Raw genomic sequence first — 15,108 nt, forward strand, 5'->3', positions numbered from 1 at the left:
AACATAAATTCTTGAAAATTTGAAATATCAAGCAATTGGCAAACTTTTTAACAATAACGTACGCATAAAAGAACCACAAATTAAAAAAAATAATCGATGGATTTTCTCCTCTTGGTTTTATTTGTATACTTTCACAATGTGGGGTTTAGCTTCATAGCAAAATGAAAAAAATCATTGAAGAATTTTAAATTTTCTTCCTTTGGCTTATAGAATCGAAAATTTTCATACAGATTTACAATTTTGATGTCAAAAGCACATAAAAAATTTCTTTCATATAAATTGTTGCATTTTTGAAATGCCACATTTGAAGACTACAAATTAAGAAGACAGATTGTCAATTCTTTGATGGATTTAAATGAAACTCTAGTAAGTTTGCACAATTCTGGAGTTCAAATATATTAGATGTCAGTCATCTATATCTCTTCGTGTAAAATTATCATACTTCGTTTACATTTATCATTAATATAAAATTAATCAATAAAAAAATCTTTAAAAATTATTGCACTTTTTTAATAGAATCAGAAATTAATTTCTATGTTGCGTGTAATGTTACATTAAAAATGAATAATCATATTACAAAAGATAGTTGGTTAAATCTTAGTGAAATTCTTGGGTTACTTTTTAAACTATTTGTATTAACTTGATCGTTTCATGCTTGTATAGATGAAATTTCCTAATGTGTTAATATGTGTGAATTTCTAATGTGCCAGAATTTTGAAATTTTGTGCAATTTTTGTGTTTTTAATCAGAATATATTGTTGATATTTTTAGAATATAGTTATTAGCATTCAATTATAAATTTTGAATACTAATTTCTTACGAATTAACCATATTGTAATAAATTTTTAGAAAAGTTGGTTCCAATATTCTGTAATGCATGCAATTATAAATTAGAATAAATCAGAGCCTGTTAAGTAGAAAATAATGAAAACTATATATACATATATACTATTTAGAACATTAACACACATTTTGTTTAAAACTGTTTTTAACTAAATTTATTTGTACATATTCGTCCAAATGATTAAAAAAAAAATCTTTAACAATGCGGTCTAACTTACTCATTATCAATAAAATAATTATATGCTAATAGTTATTTAATCATCTTACGTATGATACGCTTGAAAATCGATTCAAACATTTCTATGGTTAAGTTAAATGTGATTATTATATGCACAGCCATAATAATAATTGTAAAAAATAAGCTTACTAGTTTGTGGAAATTGAGGAAGAAATTTCCAATCAGCGTAAATCGCCAGATATGCATTTGCTTATTTTGAACATTATATGTTAGAATGAGCAGAAGTGGTCTAACCGAAACTTCTTCGCCTACTTAAGCCATGAATGCTCAGATTTATTTATTTATTTTTGCCGAGTCACACACATGACAGTTGTATGCTATGTAATATAGTAAAGAAAAAAAAACACTTGTATATTAAACGCATACAACTCGTGAAAAATATTGGCAAGCATTATCCGGCTGACTTCTTTTTTTTTTTTTTTTTACGATTGATTTTTGATACAAATACCAACAAACCGAATATGCATTATGGAAACCGTTTTTCGAAACGATAGGAACCAAAATATAGCATGTATCTACAATACAGTGCCAGTTACAAGATTACATACCAAATTTCATTTATTTCAGTCATTGCATTTTTAACTAATCGGCGCTTACATGGATATGAAAGTATAAACTAACAGACGGTCAGCCCTTTGACAGATTTAATTAAAAATTTGAAAAAGATCTACACTTTAGATACTAAGACTATGAACTAAATTTCCTTTATTTAAATTTTTAAGTTTTCGAATAATCACATTTAGATTGCATGTAAAAATATAGACAAATGAACAGTTCTCTCAAAGATTTGGCTTCAAACTTGATGCGGATCTACGGATTCTAAACTTGTATGCACAATTTTATCTTTAAATTGTTTGGCAATTATACTCGGACAATCAGACTTCCTCTGAATGGATTAAGTTTAAATTTTGATTACAAAATTTGTGTAAAAAGTATTTAAGGCATACCCTCGATTTAATTTCATTCAAGAAATTAGCGCCATATGCGGGAAAACTCTAAATCGAGGTATCACAAAAGCAAAATACTAATCAGAAAATAAAAACTTATTTCAATTACATATTTTTTAATTTCTTCCTTGGGCCGCGGTGGCCTGATGGTAAGGTCTGGGCTTCGGAGCTGGAGGGTTTCCGCCTCGAGACCCGATTCCAATGAAGAACCGTCGTGTAATGGGTCCGGTGTACGTTAAATCAGTCGGGGCCAAACGTCTTCCAGCTGGTGTGTTGCGGAAGTTTGGAGAAGGGTGTGCCAGCTCAGGTGTCGTCCTCATCATCTGACCGCTGTTCAAAATTACGAGATCCGTCCCAAAATAGCCCTAATGTAGTTTAAAAATAGGACGTTAATATGACTAAACTTTCTCAATGGTTTCATCATATATTTTTTAAAGAAATCGGATATTTTAAGTTGTATTTTGTTTTTATCTTCTACATCGTAAATCGCATTCTAAATATATATGAGCTTGTGCAAACTTTTATATCTTAGAGTGAATATCATGTCCTTCATTACAATCGCCCGAATCATCCGATTCTGTGTCTATCAAATCATTTAGAGTCGGAATCTTTGATATAAGGGCATTTGTATCTAAAGGTATGCAATTCGCAAAGCATCTAAAATGGGAAAGAATTCTTCCATTTCTTTAGGATTTTCATTCTCAGATTCTTCATCTCTGACGTCCGGAAAACCACTTTTTATAAAAGAACTTAAGTTACGTTTACTCCCGACTCTCTCCCATAATTTCTTTTCTTTTCGCTTCAGAATAACCTCCAGCTTAGGATCTCTAGATTCCCTGCCAGTTTATATACATGAAAAGATTCATTGAGGGAGAAAAACTGTTTGAGTTCATCTATACTTATAATAAAGCTCAATGTGTGTGTGTCTGTGTGTTGGCGCTCTACAGGCCAGACCGTTTGACCTACACATGCCAAATTTGGTACATGTGTACCTTGGGGGTGGGGAATGTGCACCTGGGGTCGCTTTTTTGAATTTTTAATTAGAATTTTAATTATTAATTAAAAACTAACTTTCCCGCCAAAAGAATCTTCCATTTTCCCCACCGCCAACTTTCCCGCCAAAAAAATCTTCCATTTTCTCCACCGCCAAATGAGTAAGACTTCAGCTTTTTTTTCTCCCAACAGTAATAAGGCTAGGGTTAACATTTTTCGGCGGATTATTTCAAACGGTTCTGTTTATTTTCTTAATGTTTTATGCATTTAAAATTAAACATTGTTAATTAATCCATGTTTCAGATTCATTCTGAAGTACTTTTGAATTAAAATAAAACAGAATAAAGGAAATTAAAAATTTCTAATCTGCATAGCGTTACCCCAACTGGCGTAGAAAAATTCACGCATTTGCGTTACCGGAGCTGGAGAAAAAAATTCACGCATGCGCATTCAGACTGTTGCTATGACAACCGTTATCAACGGATGATTTAAATTATTTTTAGGTTAGTTGCATGCTTTTGTAAGTAAATTGTATTTATGTTAGTTATATATTTTTTGTATATGCTTATAGTTTTAAGTACATCGTTTTTTAAGTAGTTTTTTTAAACCTGTTTTCGACCGATTATTTTAAACGATTCCTTTTATTTTCTTAGTGTTTGATGCATTTAAAATGAAACATTGTTAATGAATCGATCTGTTCATGATGAATCTGAGAAATTTTTGTTGACAAATTCTTGAGATATTACATAAATTAAGAAAGATATTCTTTAGGGACCATAAAGTTTAAACGCTCAGTGACTCTGTTATCAGTAATCATATTATAAAAAAATGCTTTGTTTCAGTAAAATATATTATGATATTAATTGCAGATTAATTCTTTCCACTTTAATTTAAAGCATAAATTCTACGGGAGCTAACAGAAAATTAGAGAGATAATATTACGTTATGACTGAAGGCCTTTATAATATTATGAGTGAATTCCATGACTATCAAAATTTGAAGCTTTAAAATATTTGATGAAGCTATTAAAGTAGGAATTAGATAAAATATTTAATTATTAAAATTTTAACGAGAATTAAGATTGGCGAACCGGCTGGTCGCCAAAGGCGGCTAGTATATAATAAAGCTACAACAATATGCACAGCACAACTATGGGGGGAAAAGGGAATGTTTGTTGGGGAATATGAGCTAATGGATTTTGATGAAAAGTTAAAATTGCTCTCTCCTCCACTGAAGAAATTCTATGAAGTGCTTCTAGTTTTCTCACTTTTTCTTACCTTCAAATTCTATATTTAGAAGAGCATTTTTTTAGAAGTTGGTTTGGGCAGTGCACATTAAATGATCGTAAAATACTCAAATTACAAAACTGAGTTTCACTTGTGCAACTGGCAGAGAAAAATTCCACTCGTAATTTTGTAACTTTAAATCTACAATATGGGCTATGGATTGATCAGTAGATTAAAGAATATTAAGCTTGTGTGAGCTCATTTGTCTGCCCAGTTTGCTAAGATTGCTTTCAAAAATTATTTTTGTCATTCGAGATTTTGGGTTTGAAGTATATTCAGTTCAGAAGCTTTTAATATTTTTCCCCCTCTTCATTACGTCTCAAATGGCGCATAGCAAAACAATCAATCGGAGTTTCAATAGTTCTCCATTATGACAGCTTTTACCCTTTACTGCAGAAATCCTATCCGGAAAAAGATTGAAAAACAATCCTGTCTCGTCAACATTAAAATTTTCTTTATTAAAATATTTTTATATCAAGGATGATAATTTTTTGCTAGTTAATTCTTGGACAGTCTTACAGCAGACTTACCACAAATAAACTTATCCGATAAAATTGTGCTTCTACTTAACCCCTTGACATACGAATTTAGTTAACTTCGTAATTCGATGGTACATCTTATTTTGCACATTCATTGTTATTTTGATTCTTATAATAATATAAGGAGCATTTGAGACACTTTACCGTTTCTAAGTGAGTTTTGCATTTTTAAATAATTCTGTCGCTTAATTGCAGATTTAAAAAAAAAAAAAAAAAAAAAAAAAAAAAATTCAATAATTCGATGCGCATCTCAGACGCGTCATTGTATTTTATGTGAAGGGGTTAAAACGTTCTAATAAATTGTTTAAAGCTGAGAATCCATGGATCTTCAGTTTAGAAGCAATTTCTAGTGGTTTTTTTTTCAAAACGTTCGTTTATGAAAGTTTGTTGCACGAGCTTCGTTGAACCATTAAAAATGGTGACGAGTTTTTTTTTTTTTTTTTTTTTTTTCCTTTTTAGTTAATATTTCTATTTTTTCCGAATTTTGCTTCACAGCATTTGCTTGCTTTAAAATCGTTTGCTAAATTGGATATGAAATACCAAGTAATTTAGCAAAATCAACTTTATTGTCAGCTTCGGCTTTTTTTTTTTTTTTTATGACTTGAATTTTTCACTTTCATTTTTTGAAAATCACTTTCTTTTTGATGTCATAATACAGCATCCAGAGCTAACGAAGAGTGGCGGAAAAATACCTACTTTCTCGATCGCAAATACAACAACAAATACGGTATGACGGTACACTATGGTATGGCTCAGCCCGGATTCTAGGAATTTTATTCATATGACTAAGAAAATAAGGGGAAAAAGCAGTCTTTCCACTTTTTACACAAAGAGAGGAGAAGGGGAGATTCCGAGTCGCACAGAAAGAGATTCCTCCTTCTCTGTGTTCCGAGAATTGTGTTGTACCTGATGACAAGAATGGGTTTTTTTTTCCCCTATCGCAATTGCTAGCAATTTTAGGAAAATTGATCGGAATTCTTCCTACTGAAAAAGACGTTAAATATACGATAAATATTTCAAAGTAATAACGTTAAATCAGGAACTTTTAAGTATTACAAGTACAGGAAATTAGGACCAATAAAGAATGGCATTATATAGAAATGTTACACCAAAATTTCATTTTATTAGATTTTATCTACCTAGCTCAATACATTTGTGAATTATTTTGTTCTCAGACATAATTTCAAACTAACGGGAATGTTCCCTCAAAAACTTTCTTTCATACACTCGAATTAAGACGTCATTCCAGATTGGTTTGGTTTGGTTATATTAAAGTCCCGTTTGAAGCAACGCTTGGACTATTTTGGGACAGACCTCGTAATTTTGAACCGCGGTCAGATGACGAGGACGACACCTGAGCTGGCACCCCCTCTCCACACCACACCACACCAGCGGAAGGACGTTTGGTAAGACGTCATTCCAGAAAAAGCCTTGCAGGTGGATGCATTGGCATACAATAATCACGAAATAGGAACCTTTGGAACTAATTTAACATTTTTACTAAATCTATCATGTTGTATTTGATGAGTTTTTTGGCGATTAATTTCTAGAATACGGTTAATAGAATTTGAAAATCGAAGTTGTGTTCAGACACTCTTTTTTTTTTCTTCTTACTGCTTTTTTGAATAAACGCCTTTATATGTTTCTGAAAGCATAGACCGACAGATGGTCAACCCCTCATTGGATTTATTTACACTATAGATCTGTGCACTGAATTTTATCTGTCTAACTCTCTTCTTTTTGCCACTACATGCTAACTTAAATCCAAACAGCCGGACAGGCAGTATTCCTAAGAATGTAGTTTGCTCCAAAATTTGATAGAAATGTACAAATTAGGTGTACGTTTTTTTTTTTTTTTTTTTTTTTTAATTTTTTTAACCACATTTCATTCATCTAGTTCAAAGCGTTTTTGAGTTATCTTTTTCATACACAGATAGAGGAACATTTTCCAAAAATGTGTTTTTCATATTCAAGAAGTTCTAAACTGTGGAGATTCATCAAAATCTCGAACACGAGTTGTTTGAAGATAACAATACTTTCTGTACATTTCGTATACGAGAAGATAAAAATGTATTTTTCTGGCTCATGGCGATCTAAAAAGAAGAGATTTGTTAAAATACAGAATTCAATTATTATTATTATTTTACGATTACATTGTTTTTATTCTGAGTATTTCGTACATGAAAAGGGAAACGGGATATTCATGTTAAATATAATAAATATGGCATTTACAGAATTAATACTGATTAAGAAAATTTCTAATAGAAATTGATGTTACGGCCTCATCTATATAATAATTTCTTTTTATTTGGGAATTTTCAGAATTTTTTAATTTTTTATTCCAACTTTATAGTGCCTAACTGAGCGTGAGAACATTTTATACATTAAGTATAGTTATGTATAAAAATATAGTTATAATTTAAATCATATTTACTATGAAGTATTTCAAATATTTCAAAAAGAAACTTTTGCCTTTATAATAAAAGTTTCAGAGTCCTTTTTCAATATAATTTTCTAAAAATTATGAAAATTTCAGGTAAAATTTATTCAACAATCACAGGTAATCTCTAATATTTATGCAATTCCACTTAGGCAATTTTTCAATTCGAATTAATATGTCTCCTTCTTGATGCTATTTATCATAAAAGATTATCTAACTCAGAAAATCATGTTATATTAGAATTATTATCAAGAAAATTGACCTGTCAGCTATTGCAAAAACTTTTCTTTAATAACTTAAATTACAAAAATAAGTGTTCTTTTAACTGACGGAAAAAAAAAACCCATTCTACTATTGAAAAGAATTATGTTAACATTTCGTACTTTAAGCGTTTTCGTATAATTCTAGAAAAAAATCCAGATGAACGACTACTTATATAAGAAATCTAATATATACCCTGAAAGAAATTGAACATAAAAAAAAAACTCGTTCTCCCATTACTCCCATTGATAAGGGACTTCTTTATCTACGGATTTTTTCTTTAATAGTGTTAAAGAATTTCTAAAGCTTCGAAAACACATATTTCTGTCAAATCTTCCGACACTAACAATACTTAAAAACAGAATAAAAAATTATTTAACTGCATTTATATTTGTGTTCATTTTATATTCATTCATCAATAGTTGATATTTATTTCAGTTCGCTGTTTTCCGATTGATATATAATTGCACAAAAAAAAAAAAAAAAAAAAAAATTAGAATATCAAAATTAGGTCACGAGGTAAAAAGTTAAAAAAAATATCTCTATGAAAACGCAATCGATTTAGATCGTAGAGGTATTCCACCAACTTCACTTACAGAAAAGAAAACAGATATGTTGCAATTCTTGTCTAGAATTTTCATCAGGTCTTTGTTACAGCAGATGTATAAATGTGGATCATACGGCTTACATAAAAAGATTTAATCTTTGTAGAGTTATAAAAAGTGAAAATAAATAAATAAAATAAAATAATTTGTAAATAAAAATAAAATGAAAAACAGATTTTATTTTTCTAACTAAAAAAATGTAATAATAAATCATGATTTTCTACACAGCTCAGAGATGGGAAAAATGAAATACAAAAAAATATAAATTTTGATGATGATTTGGATATCAGTTTCAGTTTGAACCTGATTAAAATTCACCGAAATGTTGTGATTTACTGAACAGTTAAACGCATGCTGCAGAAAATATTACTTCCATAGATAATTGCCATTATATTTCAAAAATTGGAGAAATTACTGTGGTGTTAAAATACGACGTAATTTGCCTTGAATAATTTCAGTCTCATCTTTAGAAATGTAATTTTTCAAAATTTTTAAAATTTTGATTAAAAGAATTGTATGTCTCTCTTTTTAACTTTCTCTGTCTACTGCAGAGTTTATATTATGCACAAATTAATTTAGTAATGCTAATATTTTGAAGTCACGATAAGGAAAAGAAATTATAAGCTTTTTATCCCAAGTTTTCAATATAGATGTTTTCAACAGCGGGTGATCTAATCGTAATCCTTACTTAATATTTGGCGAGTTTTTCATCTTTTTGGCACGATTTGACAGAGATGAGCAAAAATTAAATAAATACTGAACCACTGTGTTCTTTAGATTTTTTTTAACTCTTAATATTAATATATTTTAATAAAATTACATAATATGACAGAACAGAAGCGAATTAAATATACATAATTTCAGTAAATTGAATAAGTTTTATTTCCTGAACAAAGTTATGCAGTATGCAAAAAATAAACATCTTCATTCTTCAGTTTTAAACAATAGAAGAAAATATGTGATTAAATATGTCCAGAAGCTAAGACGGTTGGAATTTTATTAAAGTGATGAAAAGGTGGTTAAAAATCGTATTTAAAAGTATTTTTCAAAATTTTTTTGAAAGTAGAAAAAAAAAAAAAATTGGCGAGCAAATAAATTAGAAGTCTTTTTATAATTACTGAAGTTACCAATAGAAAAATATTGATTTTTTTTTTATTTAATTAAAAATCAATCTAATTCAAATTAAAAGCACACACTTCAAAATACACATAATCATCCGATAGTCTACTATATTCAGCAGAAAAACATAAACACACATTTGTCTTTCTTATTATTAGAAATTTAGCTTAATGCGTGTTCTTATTTCAACATCAATAATGCGAGTTCTTACCTAAACATCAATTTCATTAAATATTTCCCATTGAGCTTTTAAAAGAAATTTTTTATTAGTTATTAATTGGAGGGTACTTATTTTTTTCTGACCAATGCCAGGAAATAAGCAGGGGTAGTTAACCGCATAGGCATTAAAAGCTATTGTCTCAGGCTCGTATACCTACACTAAATGGCGTTCAATGCAAATATTAAAACAGTACCTCATCCCACGTTCTTAAACTGTAATCCTCAGATCTTCCCTCCATTTATGCCAGGGTGGAAGTTGGAACCAAATAATTATATATAAGACATTTTTGAAATTAATATAATATTTAACAATAGTAGTTTCATTTGTAGGGATTTAGGTCACACCTATTTTCACCAAACCATTAAATCGTTTTTTTTCTAGTAAAAAAGATTACTGTATTTCTAATTAATTTATTTTATAATTTATTATATTCTCTCTCTTTCTCCCACTTTTATTCCAAAATTATATTTTTCATGTCATTTTTATTAAATGTATATAAATTATTTAGGATATTTGCATAACTTTTAAAACTATTTTTAACTATGAATGGACATTATTTGACAATAAATAATGTATCAAACAACTAGTCTACAGTGACACAACTTCATAAAACTCCAGAACAAATTTCAATTTCATAAAAATTCGAAATATTTTCATTTTTTAAAGTTTAGTGACGAATTCTTAATTTTATTTTTTAAATGCAGTATATTAACTCATTGTCTTCATTTAATTTCAAAGAAATATTTTTCAAATAAAAAAAATCATTAAAGTTCAGTTAATTTCTTCTAAAAGCAAAGATTTTAATCCGTACTTAATTATTATTATTATCGACCCATTGGTGTCATCGATTGTTGTAAATGACTTAACTCAAAATTTATAGCTTTATAAATAAAACATGAGAAATACCGAATATTTAAAATATATTTAGACAAACAACTCATGTCAACTGCTCATTTGAAAGATTCATTTTCAAGCATAACTCTAATACTTTTGGTCAAAATAAAAATCACGTTTCCCCCTTGATGGTTCTGATATGAATTTAGAACGCAATAAATTAATTCCAGCCTCAAAAAATAGCAAAAAATATCAGCTATTAGCTCGTTATTTTATCCATTTCTCTTCCAAATAAAATGTTTTTTTTTTCTTATAATTTCTATTCCGTGTTCTTCTCGTTCGTTTTAATTTGTAGCAATTCTAAATAATCTATTAGGTATTTCAACATAAATAATTTTTTTTTCTCGCTGATTGATAAGACAACTTGGTGAATAGAAACATAATCTTCCTATTTTATTTGTATTAAGTCCAATTTCAGTTTGAGTCAAATTTATAAAATACTACTCCCATAATTTATTTTTATATTACAGAGATTTATTTGTCTTTCCTTATTAATCAAAAAAGTATTATCAAAACTTTATGACTCGCTTGTTTATATTAGAAACGATGTGTGCGCACGAAACCTAAATAATGGTTTGAACTTATTAATTGATTGCGATAATTGAATATACAGAAACATTAAAATGAGAGGAAAATCTTCATTTTTGTTTTTAAGAAGCTTTAGTTTACACTGAAAAAAAAAAAAAGGTTTAAAAAAATATTTTTTATTGAATTCAACTAATTAATTCCAAAATTTTGGGCCTTCTGGTAATGGCATTTGAGGTACTTATCACTCTAGTTACGTAATTGTTCATGCTTCAAGACCTACAAGGGAGCTTAATTTTGTCTATCATAATTTTTAACCATCTGTACATTTTCTACATTGCAGTCAGCACCAATGGAAACGAAGAGAAAAAGTCAGAACGATAAAAAAAAAAGTACAAAAGCAATGGTATATGAAATATTTCTACAGAATAAAAATGATTTTTTAAAATGATATTATTAATCAACAATATCTTTTATGCCAAAAATTTAAAAAGATTTACTACCGATTTCCTGTTTATGATTGAAATTGAAACATTGTTATTCCTTGGAAGGAAAAAATTTTGTCTACCAATTTTGATTATTAAAGGAATAAATGTTGAGTAAAATCATTTACATTTCTGGCACCTCCAATATTCTGCTCATTTAGAAAGATGTTGTTGCTGGAAATTGGATATTTTTGTTCTAAAACACATCCATTTGCAAAATAGTAAGACTAAACGCACTGAATATATATTTCTTTAAAATGACGTAATACGAGAAATAGATTTTGAATAGAATATAAACAAGTTCTTTGTATTAAAAATACGAAAAGAGATATTTTAGTTTTTACACTGCAAATAGAGAATAAATGGTAATGTTCTGTTCTATTTGTAATATAATTTGCTTCTTTTAATTTCTACATTTTTTTTTTTTCTCTCCTGTATATTTTCTTTATTTTTTTAAGCTCTTTCCTCTTAAATAATTTATATTGGATTTCAGTTTTGTATCATCTTTTTTATCGACATTAATTTCATCCCCTGATGTGCAATTAATGCAGTGATTCCATCTTCACTATTGTTTTTCTATAAATATATATCCACACAAAATGCAAAATTCAGTAATGCAGAACTATAAAATTACTGATACATATAAATATCTATCTATACTTATATAAAGCTCAATGTGTGTGTGTGTTCGCGATCTACAGAAAAGACCATTTGACTTACAGCTACCAAATTTGGCAAATGTATACCTTAGAGGTCGGTAATGTGCACCTAGGGTCCCTTTTTTGAATTTTTAATTAGAATTTAATTATTAATTAAAAACTAATTTTCCTGCCAAAAAAATCTTTTCATTTTCCCCGCCGCCAAATGAGTAAGGCTTCAGTTTTTTTCCCCACTCTAATGAGGCTAGCCTTATTTTTCGGCCAATTATTTCAAACGATTCTGTTTATTTTCTTAATGTTTGATGCATTTAAAATGAAACATTGTTAATGAATCGATCTTTCAGATTCATTCTGAAGTACTTTTGAATTAAAATAACATAGAATAAAGGAAATTAAAAATGTCTAATCTGCATAGCGTTACCCCAACTGGCGTAGAAAAATTCACGCATTTGCGTTACCGTAACTGGCGTGGAAAATTCACGCATGCGCATTGTGTTCTGATTGTTGACAATATTATCAACGGATGATTCTTGATTTAAATTATTTTTAGGTTAGTTGCATGCTTTTGTAAGTAAATTGTATTTATGTTAGTTATATATTTTTTGTATATGCTTATAATTTTAAGTACATCTTTTTTTAAGTAGTTTTTTAAACCTGTTTTCGACCGTTTATTTTAAACGATTCATTTTATTTTCTTAGTGTTTGATGCATTTAAAATTGAACATTGTTAATTAATCGATCTGCTCATGATGAATCTGAGAACATTTTGTTGACAAATTCTTGAGATATTACATAAATTAAGAAAGATATTCTTTAGTGCCCATAAAGTTTAAACGCTCAGTGACTCTGTTATCAGTAATCATATTATAAAAAAGTGCTTTGTTTCAGTAAAAAATATTATTATATTAATTGCAGCTTAATTCTTTCCTCTTTAGTTTAAAGCATAAATTCTACGAGAGCTAACAGAAAATTAGAGAGATACAGATTACGTTATGACTGAAGGCGTTTATAATATTATGAGTGAATTATATGACTATCAACATTTGAAGTTTTAAAATATTATGATGAAGAATCTATTAAGTAGGAATTACGTAAAATATTTAATTATTATAATTTAAACGAACATTAAGATTGGCGAACCGGCTGGTCGCCAAAGGTGGCTAGTATGTAATAAAGTAAATTCCCTGTTCAAATAGCGAAAAATATATGTTGTAGATGCACTACATAACAATATAGCGATTGTCTAAGAGCAAATAAGATTAGTTCTCGTTACTCTCTTATTATCTATAGAGTTTACCTAGAAAAGGACCTCAAAAGAATTTAGTGCATATGGTCACATATAGCCAAGACGTTCTCTGGGATAACACCTTTATTAGTGAGTATGAGAGTAAGTTTTGGGTAGAACACTCCCGCTGGTCTAAAATGTAAAATCATCCCATATAAGATAATTTTTGGGGAAGTTTTAAAGTGGTTTTTCTACTGTAATAATTCCGGATTATCGAGGAAAAACGCCAAAATGTTGCTTAATTTTTAATTAAAATTTGACCAAAAAAAATCGTTACACGTTTCTATCTTCTAAAGTTTGCCTGCGCCAAATTTAGTAGCTTTAGATCAAGCGTTCAATCTGTCGAGCGCTAATGCACAGATTCTCATTTAGTTTTATTATAAGTAAAGATAAAGATGAGTATAATTTTCTTGAGGCATTTGCATAACTTTTCAAATCAATTTACCATTCATCTTTTTCAGTTGATCCCGCTCTAAGAAATCAATGAGCCTCAATTTTTATTGACAATGAAATATGTTCAACTCGTCATTTTTCATGATTAATGAGAGGCGAATACCGTAATGACATTTTAAGCCAATGAAATGATGTCTTTATTAAAAGGAGGAGATTTTCAAACCGAAACGATTGTTAATTGGATAAAAAAAAATCTATTAAACTAAATAGTTTTTTTGTTCTAATAAAGATATTATTAACTTGATTTTATATATAAAGTTCGGTAATATATTTATTATTCAATATTATGCATCAATGTTACATATTTAAAAAATTTCATATTAAAATTTAAAAATTGAATATTAAGAAAATAAAGGTTGATTTCCGCGGGAACTTCATCTCATCTGACTGAAGAATTTACGGGCTGATGAATTTAGTATCATAGAAACATTTGCATCAACTTTATATTCAAAAAAAAAAATTCTTTTATTTCTTCTTTCTTTCTTCTTATACAGCACACTCCTGACTATCCGCTTTGCAACTATCCGGCTTCCCTATTACCCGACCTAGTTTTCTTTTATCGCAATTAAATAAAGAAGGCAAGGCGTTGTATTGGTAACATTGTCAAGGCATTAGAAGCGGGCGTTTGCTACGATCTTCCGACGGGTCGTCTGTAAAATACAAGTTCTGACAGGAAAAGAGTAGCGTTCTGCTCGATGTTCATTGCTTCATCAGTGTGTAATGGATCTCAATTGTTACCGCTGTTCCTGATTATAACTGCACAGTACATACAGTATTCGTGAATTGTTCATGGGGTATGCCTAAAATTTTTTAAAGTGTACTACAGTGAAGATTACAGAATTTATGTTAGAATGTGAACAGCTTATATTCTTTAACTTACTTTTTCTCTAATAGCTTCTTGAAATGTGCTGCGGAGTATATAAACATATATGAACTACCAATACAGAGTCTTCTATTTTAACTCGACACGTTACCGGCAACTGCTTTTATGATTCGCCAGACCGCTTTCACATTCTACGTGGCTTGAGATAAATGGAGGACTTATAACTCAATAAGAAGTGTGAAAATACGTATTAAAACAATGAGTTATTGTATAAAAACTTTGTCTTTTAGTATTGGTGGACCGAGAAATGAGTTCATAGAACTCCGGTCTATCCAGCTTTTTTGTTATCCGGCCTGCCCTTTCGCCACATTAGGCCGGATACTCGGGAGTGTACCATACTTTATTTAAAACATTCTTATCGTATATATTTTCCACGTCATTTTTTTTTTTACTCAAATAGGATTGTAACAATACGAGGGGAAGGAACTGATCA

The sequence above is a fragment of the Argiope bruennichi genome, chromosome 6 (genome assembly GCF_947563725.1).
Source record: "Argiope bruennichi chromosome 6, qqArgBrue1.1, whole genome shotgun sequence".
NCBI classification, from domain to species: Eukaryota; Metazoa; Arthropoda; class Arachnida; order Araneae; family Araneidae; genus Argiope; species Argiope bruennichi.